This window comes from Strigops habroptila, chromosome 11 (genome assembly GCF_004027225.2).
Source record: "Strigops habroptila isolate Jane chromosome 11, bStrHab1.2.pri, whole genome shotgun sequence".
Taxonomy (NCBI): domain Eukaryota; kingdom Metazoa; phylum Chordata; class Aves; order Psittaciformes; family Psittacidae; genus Strigops; species Strigops habroptila.
In genome coordinates this window covers 29,703,904-29,713,824 of record NC_046360.1, presented here as the reverse complement: position 1 = coordinate 29,713,824, position 9,921 = coordinate 29,703,904, and positions in this window count along the sequence as shown.

The following is a 9,921-nucleotide window of genomic DNA, read 5'->3' as shown; positions in this document are numbered from 1 at the left end:
CAATATTGCACGATACATTTATTTCTGCCTGGTTAAAAGGAAAGGTTTTTTTTTTCTTATCCAGTTTTCACTCTAGGAAAAATTATAGAGAGGGGAAGACTAAAGGGCTTTTGAGAACAGGAAAGGAGAATGTCTTGCACTGAAAATTTTGCTCCTTATTATCAGCTTTGGAAAGCGAGACTCTTGTCTTTGTGAAGTTGACTTCTTTCTTTTGTTCTTAATGTCATTTTGGTTTTGCTCATTACTTCTGCAACTTCCTTTTATCTGAAAGTAACACCTTGAAGCTTTTGTCTACCTTAGATTCTTCCATGTCTCTGAAACTAGCACAGTGTTACAGTTTGTGCAGGTTATTTTTGGTTAAAAGTAAATTACTTTAACTCTTGCATTGTAGATATCTGAACACCAAACTGTTGCTGAAAAAGTAAGGTTGTTAGTTCTTGTTTGTTACCTGTGACTGATGTTGGGCTGTGGGAGTGAAGATGATCTCTGGACAGAACCGCTGACGGCTTATTGCAGCTGACAGATTTCCTCTTGGGTGTCCCTCTTGAATCTTCCTGGATTCAAGAGGGCTAGGGCTCCATTTCTCACTTATCCCACAATGATGTGAATCCACAGGCATGTTCAGATGCTCAGTGTCATCAGGCAGTTGGTTTGCTCTGGAGATGTCGGAGCCACGTTACATCACACCTGCTGGTGCTTCTGCTACTGTGATATCCCATTAAGTATCTTCCAAATTGAGTTTATGTTTTTCCTGGGAAAAAAAGACATATAAATGCTTGATTTATGGGAACACATGGAACTTGCAACACCACTTCCCTCAGTAACCGAATTAAATAGCTGGAAAAGGACAATCAAGGTGGCTGTCACATGCCATTGCATGGAAGTTAGTACAACATCTGCTTTGCCTGCTGTTTCAGAAATCACTGGTGCGTGTTATAATTGGGAATAGGATCTCTAGTACTTTTTTCTTTCTACGGTTGAAGGCTGTGCATGGGAAATGTTTAAGTTCCGCTGAGAACAGCTTTTTGTAAGCTATGGCAGCAGGTAGATATTTCTACCCTGTTCAGCATTTAAGTTACAAGCAGCTCAGAAAAAGTGCATTTCTCTTTTTCTGTAGTCACTCGGACTTCAATCTTTGCGTTGTTTGCCCAAGCACCTGATGTTCTTCAGTGCTTGCTCTCAGGACTGCCCCCATTCATTGCCTGATTAGTATTTTTGATACATAGAGTGAGTTAATTGCAGCTATAATCACTGCAAGCGGTTGGTGTTTTGCTGTTTTAATTTGGTATTTTCTCACAGAGCCATTAGAAGCGGATGTGATATAAACCGCTAGTTAAAAGCGGTATGATGCATGGGCTTTCTGAAGGCATGAGGGAAAACTAGCTATTGGTAGCAGAACTTCCAGTTAGAAGCATTTATGTTGCTTCCCTTAGGGAGTGTGATAGGAGGGTAAAACTTTTATGCTATCAGGCGCTTGTAAGCAATTCTCCATCTGGGACTTTAAATTGGAATAGCTCTATTATTCATTTGTACCCCAGAACTGCTTGGATAATAATCTGCATCTTCTTCTAGCTGTGAGTGGCCATAGTCACATGTGCTCCTGCTGAAAGCACAAATTAAATGCTGCTTCCTGGGCTTGGAAACCACAAGCTGTATTTCTTGCGCTACCAGATGCTTCCTGTACCATCTTGGGCAGTCTCTTGCTAATAAAATGAGTTTTAGATGCAATTAACTCACTGCACACATCAACAATACTTAAGTGACTTGTTACAGAGATGATTTCTGTACTAGAGTCTGCAGCCATGATTTGGGGAACGACACCAAGGTACGTGAGAGAGGTGGAGGGAAGGCACCAAACCTCTGTCATCGCTGCCCTGGAAGAGCAGTTCAGAGACTGAATGGTTGTGTAAAAGCAGGAGCACAATCTTCACCTTCTTTTTGCATGCTTATGTATGTGCTGGTTTACATATGCATTTGGTGTATGCATTTTCCAGCAGTCTAGCATGTCCTGCTTTCAGGTGGGCTTATAGCAATGGGAGAGGATGCTCATTGATAGCTCTAGGGCCAAACCACACTCTATTCAGTTGCCTGCATGAGTAGAAATCAGAGATAAACTCTGTTTCAAGTGTGCCTTTTTATCATGTTGTTTCATTGTTTGGATAGTAATGCAGTGAATAAATTGGTCAGTACTGACCATTTTTGACTCAAGGAGCAGGAGAAATCCTCCTATTAGAGACTATCTATTTAATACTGTAGCTGGGCACTGGGGGGAGGCATCACTCACTGTTTAAATGTTGTCTTTGACCTATTGCAGGCTGTCTTGGTATTTTCTCATTATCCCAAATGGGATTAGTAGATCGATGAGCAGCAACTGGAAAAGAAGCAGAATTCAGTGTGCATTGGATTTGGCTGCCCTGATTATTGTGGGGCTGCTGACAGCCAGGAGTACTGGCAGCATGAGCTTAAAGTATGAACAAGGTCCCTGAATTGTCAGTTCAGTCAGCTGTAAGGTCAAAGAGCCAAATTCAGGCTTAATATGGAAGTGCTATTGACTACAGTAGCCCAGCGACTGCTAACACCGGGGTTTTGCAGCAAAAGGAGTTTAGGAGAATCAAGTTGTGCTCAGCTTATTGGTACCACAATTTCTTGTAGAGTACTGCCAGTGGCTGCATATATTGTCTCTCACAGCAAGCGCCTTTGAATTATTTATAACTGACTCGATTTGTAGTCCTGGAATATGAGTGTTTTCCCACCTAAAATTAAGTTAAGTAGTCTCTCTCCAAAGGCCCTTGCTGGTTATTAGAAGTCATTACTGATCACCACTCCCAATGTGTTACAGTGGTTTGCTACCAGCTTCTCATAAACTCACCAAGACACAGGACATCTTGCTGCAGCCTCCTAATCAGGCTCTTAAATTGTGTAAAATCAGTATTTCAACATGTGTGGTTGTTGTATCCATGTGGCACCTTCACCAGGGTTCCTTGGTGTGCCCATGTGCAGAGCTACTTCCCTGGCAGAGCCAGCCTGGCCCCCGAAAGCTTGATTTGGTGACTAGGAATGTCTGTGGTGACCCTGAGGATTTTGGGTGGGTTTGTGAGCACATTGGTATCGTGGTCTGAGTGTCTGTAGATGAATTACAAATATCCTCAGAAGTACTTATCTCTGTGTTGGACTGCACTGGGCAGTAACCGTGGCTGGAAAGGGTTCTTGGCTGCACCCAGATAAAAAGGTAATGAGATGCTGAGTGCTGTGTCTCGGCCTCCTGCCTCAAAGAGATGAGTGCCTGATGCTTGTTGAACGGTTGGTTTGCTTCATGAATACTGACTCAATTCATGCTTTTTCTTACCTTGTGGGTAAGGATGCGTTTGTGAGCCTATTAGCTTATAAACTGAAATTAATTTGTGAGTTTATCTTTCACCGAGTTTAGCACTGCAACATCAAATCATTTTTCTCACAATTTAGCTTAACATTGATTCCTCATTCAGTTAAAAATTCTAAATCTTACAGGCTGCACAAGAAATTAGGTTCTTAATGACTGTTTTATTCAATTATTATGGAGATACTCGTCCCATTGTAGTTAATGTTCCATTTTGAAATTGGCTTGAGAGGGAGTGTAAAACATTACTGTTCTCTCCAAGTCTCCACTATCCTCACATGACATTTAATGCGGTTTTTAACCATGTTGGAATTTCTTTGTACAGGTTTATTTTGTTTCAGAACTTGAACCAAGAAATTATTAAAGTACAGTTTAAATTGGATTCTTTTTTTTTTTTTTTTTTTTACAAATATTATTTCTTTGAAAGTTTTTAGCACTTTTCCCAAAAATTCCTTTTAACAAAACTTCAGTGCTGCTTGTTGGGGGGGGGGGGAAGCCTTCAAATTCTTTGTTATTTCTCAAGCAGCACTAACAGAAACTTAATTGTTATTGTAATCCTTTCTGTTGATGGATAACATTCTTTAACAGCAATTGATTTACTGAGAGCTGATAGATAAATCTGAGAGGAGATAGAATTCAGCAAAGAATTTTCAAGCAGGGGGTGGGAGGAGAAGGACTTTAGGCTAATTTTTCGGCATTATTTATCATGACTGAAGGCTCGTGGTCAGTCTGTAGATGAAGAGACAACATCTCCAGACTTTCCAATTTTCTTACAGCAGATGACTAATACACTTTTTCTGACAAAAGGGAAAGATTTGATCACATAAAGAGAGGAGGTATTGATGAGGAAAGGACCCTAGGAAAATGGAAACACATTTCAGAGAACTGCATTGGCATCTCTAAGGAGTGACTTCCATTTAAATAGTGAGAGAGTACAATGGGATCTAATTCAAATAAATACTGAGTAGTAAGGTGACAGCTCAAGTATATTATATTTGGTTGTAGTAGGCACTGCTAAGAACAGTTTGTTTTGAACGGTAGTAAAGTGTAGTATTAAAGTAGTAAAGTGTTGCAGCAAAAATTGAAGTCTTTGCAATACAAGAAACAAACTGCTCTGCAGAGTGATACATCACTCACCCTTCATGCCCAAGGTGTCATTTCTGTATTGGCACCTGTAAATAAAGAAACAGCCAAATTATCCATGTAAAGGTGGTAAGAAGGGAAGAGGTGGGTCCGGAGAATTTGATTAAACCCACTGACCAAGATACGTGGTGCTGTATTTTAGACAGTTTCTAGATAGCACTAGAAATACGGTGTTGGGTGTTGCTTTGGACAAAGTGAGTAAGCAATATCTTGGATATGGCAGTCACAGGGGCGTAAAGGATAGGTAGGAACCCGGATGGGAGGCTGGGAATATGATTGCAGCTGAACAGCTTCTTGCATTTCCATTCTTCATTCTGAATCACCATTAATTGGTGATAAATCACTGGAATACAGCAGTGGTCATCTCTCTGGTGTATTCCAGTCTAACATATAGGTCAGGTTTATCACTTCTGTAACTGTACAGGAAATATTCTGTCATTTGACTGTGTGTCGTTGCAGGGCTTTTTGGCCTTTTTTGAATGGGGAGGAAGTATAGGTGTGGGATTTTGGGGGTGTTTTTGTGTGTGGTTTGTTTCTTTTCCCCCCTTCTTGTGAAACATACTGTGCCATACAATGCACTCTGGAGTAGTCTCTGTTCTGTGTGCCAAGAGCCTCTTGGTGTGCTGAACACCTGGAGAGCTGTGTCCTGTGGGTTTGTAACCCAGCTGGCAGCTTTAGCACAAAGAGAGAGTCTGCAATTAAAAATTCACAGGACTGTTGATTGCAAATGAGGGTCAGCTGCATGACACAAAATTACAGGCATCTTCCTACCTGATCAAGTGCTTTGAAACAGTCATTTGTCTGCTGAATCAAAAGTCATTTGTCCATTGTAATTACAAGCCATCAGAGTGATTTCTGCAAAGAGGTGTGGGAGATGGAGGAGAGCTTGCAGAACAAGCTGTGTGGAGAACAGGAAAATGGAGCTGCAACCAGAGCACGGGAAATGCAGGTCTGCATGTGCAAGATGATTGTTGCACTCTGAGTCACTGTAATACTTGTTTGTGCATCTGAGAATGACCAAAAGGTGTTGGTGGATCCTTCTGACCTTCTCATTTTCCTTCTTGTGTCTAAAAAGTGTGTCTGTTGCTAAAAAGAGTATCTGTTTATTTCAATTGAATTAGGACAAACCCCAACCTTTTATACTTTTCCCATATGCCAAAGGCTCTGCAGGTTGTCCATTCCATCTACTGAATTCTGGCTCCAGTTACATCTATGCTATCTAATGGAATGCTTTTGAGAGAGAGAATCACTAAATAATGTTGTAGTTAGCACCAGTTAAGATGAAAACTAAAGACAATCGTAAATACACGTCCTTATAACTTCTAAGTGAAATCCTAGGAACTTCTTTATGTTCTAGACTGGTCAAATATCTTATGGAAAGTAATATTTTGATATGTATGCCTTAATCTGTGGTGCTATCCCACAGTTTTTTAAAAGCTCCTTCAATTGCAGGTAGCAATATTGGCTCATTGTATTCAGATCACATACAATAAGCAAGGTTTTTTAAAAAGAGGTCTTACTGCTGGCCTATTGATTTAATACATCTTTTACTGTGGAGTGTTACCTTGGCCAACAAGGTGGCTTCGACTGAGCTTACCTGTGTGGGAGTTGTGAGATACCAAACCTTTTTATAACAGCTTACATTGCAATTAAGAGTAGAGACTGCAGGTAATTGTCCTATCCTTATTTCAGAAGAAATTAATGCATGTTGTTGAAAGGCACTTAAGAATAGGAAGGTAAAAAAATGCCTTTTCTCCCTGTCCCCCCATACCATTTGCAGAGCTTGGTGCGTGGACAGCTCTTTTTGCTATCTGTTTTTATTTTAGGTGGAAGTTGAATGGTTCTGTTCATCTCTGCATGTATTATTTCTCTGATGTGCATCATATGTATTCCTTTGATGGGAAAGATAATGCAGAAGTTGGCTACTGCCTGGAAATACCCAGCAGAAATGCACATACATATTCGATTGTGTATTTCTTTCCATCTATATAGGGGAAAAATAACAGCAGTAAATGGCAGGGCTACGACAAAGCAATGTTCTCGGGTTTAACAGTAGATGTTGGATAGCTTCTCTGAATGAAACATGGTTGCAGGGAAAAGGTGGAGAAGTGGTGGGAATAACTGCAGAACTGAAAAGGGTGTCTAGTGCAGAGCAAAAATTGAACATCTGACAGTATTGATCTGAACATCATCAGTGGAAAGTTATGTTTCTTTTAGTAACAATGGTTCTAGCTGTGTTTTATCTTAATTTCTCAAGTTGTAATTATAGAAATAATAATGCCTGTATCTTATAAACGTTGGGGTTGGTCCATAGACCTATTCCTTTTGAGTTCATTACAGTTTACTTTGAGGGATCAGTCAGAATATTGGCAAGGTTAAGTTCTTTGTTTAGGTCAGTGTAGTATCTCTGCTTGTCTGGGTAAATCAGCTTACTGTGAAGTTTCCTTTCGTATACCCAGAGCTCTCAGTCTGGCAGAAGAATTTAAATGTGAAGTCTGAAATTAATCTGAGTGCTCTTTTCTGTATCCTGTGAAGAGTAATAATGTGCTTAAATATTTACCACACAAAACATGGTACACAATAATATGTACTGTAGGAATACCAACTCTTCAATTTACTGCATATTACACTGAATAGGATAACAGTCTGCTTTGTTTTCTGCTCTGCTTTAGTACAGTAACCCTTAAACCCTGGCTTATTTGTTCAAACTAAATCCAAATCTCCTTTTTCTTTTTTCTTTTTTTCTTTTGGTCAGTAACCTGCTTTATTTAACAGACACTTCCTATTTCTAGTCTCTTTGGTACTTATCTGCTTGCAAATGGATTTATTATCAAGTAATCCTGTTTTGAACAAAATGTCTTTTGCTATCTCAAAACCCCAGGCTCTTCTGTGTTTGCTCTTCTACCAATTAAGTAGAGTGAGTCAATGAAAGCCTTTTCATAGCATCATTCAAGTAGTTTGTGTAGAATGAAATCCTGGTGGCTACTCTGTGGCTAAAGCAGGCAGTGTGTAATAGCTCATTTGAACATGGGGATTGGGAAAAGCAGGGAGGATGGATGTTTCTGGCAGTAGATTCCTTTATTTTTTTGTCTGCCTCTTTTCCAGTGAGCTGATGCCATCCCGTACATGTCTTGTACACTGCAGCAAAATACTTCTACAAATAAGAGGAAAATTTAATAGCCAGTTGAAGTAGACCTAAGGTCACCATGATGCCAGTAAGAGTAGCCCCTCAGCCTTGCTGCATCCTCTGCACTAGGGACTGTGACCACGCAATGAATCGTATTTTGTTGCTGTGTACCCATTCAGAAAGAGTTGGTGGTTTAAATACAGTAATAACCATGAAAAGGTGGGATTTTTTTTCTGGGTTAGTTTGCTACTAGGCCAGTATTGTACGAAGTTGTGTGGTAAGTATACTGTGACAAAGGAGAGGCGATGGGGATTACTGGAGTGGGGAGTGTGACAGAACAGCCCTCTTGAGCAGTAACATTGTCTTAGTTTAGCTTAATCCAAGGAAATTGCTAGGTAAAATTTGCATCTTTGTTCACTACTATTCCTTCTCTCTCCAGTACACTCACACTCTGTGTTTTATCTGCAAATTCTACCTTGTCTTTCTGTACTGGAAGGTGTGTTAGGTCCCTGTGAAAGAGCGAGGGGGACAGGATTTGGACCTGGTCCCTAGCGCATTGGAAAGAAATTCTGCTGACTTCACTGGATGATGTTTCAAGCAAATATGAGATTGTGGGTACTTTAATTCATTCTGCCTTTCATATTTAACTGTGACCTTCTTCAGCCTTGGGCTTCATCACTCTTCACAGAGATGAGAAAGTGTCTCACTTCCCTAACAGCACCCCTCCCCATATATGAGTTGTTGGTGTTTACATGCAGTTATAACAACTGAATAATTCTAAGCAGATAAGAAAGCTACCTGCCACTTATTCATAAACCGGTCAAAGGAACTTTATCTTTTATCCTAGGGTAAATATAAAAGTAATCCCAGCCTGACAGCTCGGATACTGCAGATTTGTGTCAGAAAGTAGGAGTGAGGGGCAGAAGATAAACTGAACTGTAACCTTAAATTTTAACAGAGATGAACAAACAACACCTCCACGAGAATCTCTACTTATTTTTAATTTTCAGCAAACCTAGGCTGGTATTTCTTGCATACACAGGGAGTACTCCACGTATCTGCTTTACTTCAGGTAGTATTTTTTGTATGCAAATATTACATGTTTAGGTGCATGAGACTTACAAAATCTCTGACAGAGGTGGATTGAATTCCTCGCAAATGCCTTGGCATGCAGCTAACTTATTTAGCTGTACTGCCTGGATTGATTTAGCATTCAGAGAGGTAACAAGCATTTAGAACTCTGAAAGACGCAATAGAAATTGCTCAGGCTTCCTTTTTAATGCTGTCTTGACTAGGAGGATGATAGGAATTCCACCAAATGAAAGCTACTACAGATAAATTTGAAACCAATGAAAGAAAAAGCATGGTAATTTAAGGCCAGTAGTTACAAGATCACAACAGGTTAAAGGAGAAGCCAAACCAATGTGAAATAAAGACATCTGAATTTGGGTCTGTTCATTGGGAATGAAGGCTGGTATAACCATTTTATGCTGGGCTGTACCCTGGAGTGCTTACATGCTGGTGCCTGGGTGCATCTGTTTCCTGACATACATATTTCTCATAGAATGGGAAGCTCTCTGTCATGTAAAGGGATGCAAGGAAGGCATGGGAAAGGGTAGAGCAAGGCCGGGAGGACATGTTTGGGATCCTGAAGGGCTGTGGCCAGCACATCTGGACTTCTTATGCCTCATGCCAGAGGCTGCTGTGACTTTAACAGATGTTGAGTCAGGGTCACAGCTTCAGGACAGTGCAGTCCCTACAGGTGATTTCAGATTGTGTTTTTATTAGTTGTGGGTGAGGCTGGTTTGAGGAGTTGTTTGGGTTTGGTTTTTTTAATGGGATTTGTAGCTGTAGAACTCTGGGATCGACCAAAACCATCAGTGACATGTAGTGCTCAACAGCAAGGAGCTTTCTGGCTCTGGTCCTTGAAAGCATGCACAATGACAGCTATTTTAGAAGGCAGTTGACAACCTAAATGTGTTATGCTATTGTACATCTGCATTTTCACAGCTAACAGTCTTCTGTGTCAGTTCACGCCTGCTGCTTCTTGCCTAAGTTGTTTTGTGTGCACCTGCAATGAACAAGATCTTTCCAAGCTTTTGAATAGTCTCAGCTTTAGCAAATTAAAGGGTGATGGTGCCTCATCAGCACTGCACAAGTTGTTCACTTCTGCTCTTTGTATTCATGTTGAAAACATAACTGAGAGAAATATTCCTCTTCAGCCTCTGCCAGAGCGAACAGGATACTATCTTATAATAAACCTTTACTTACATGA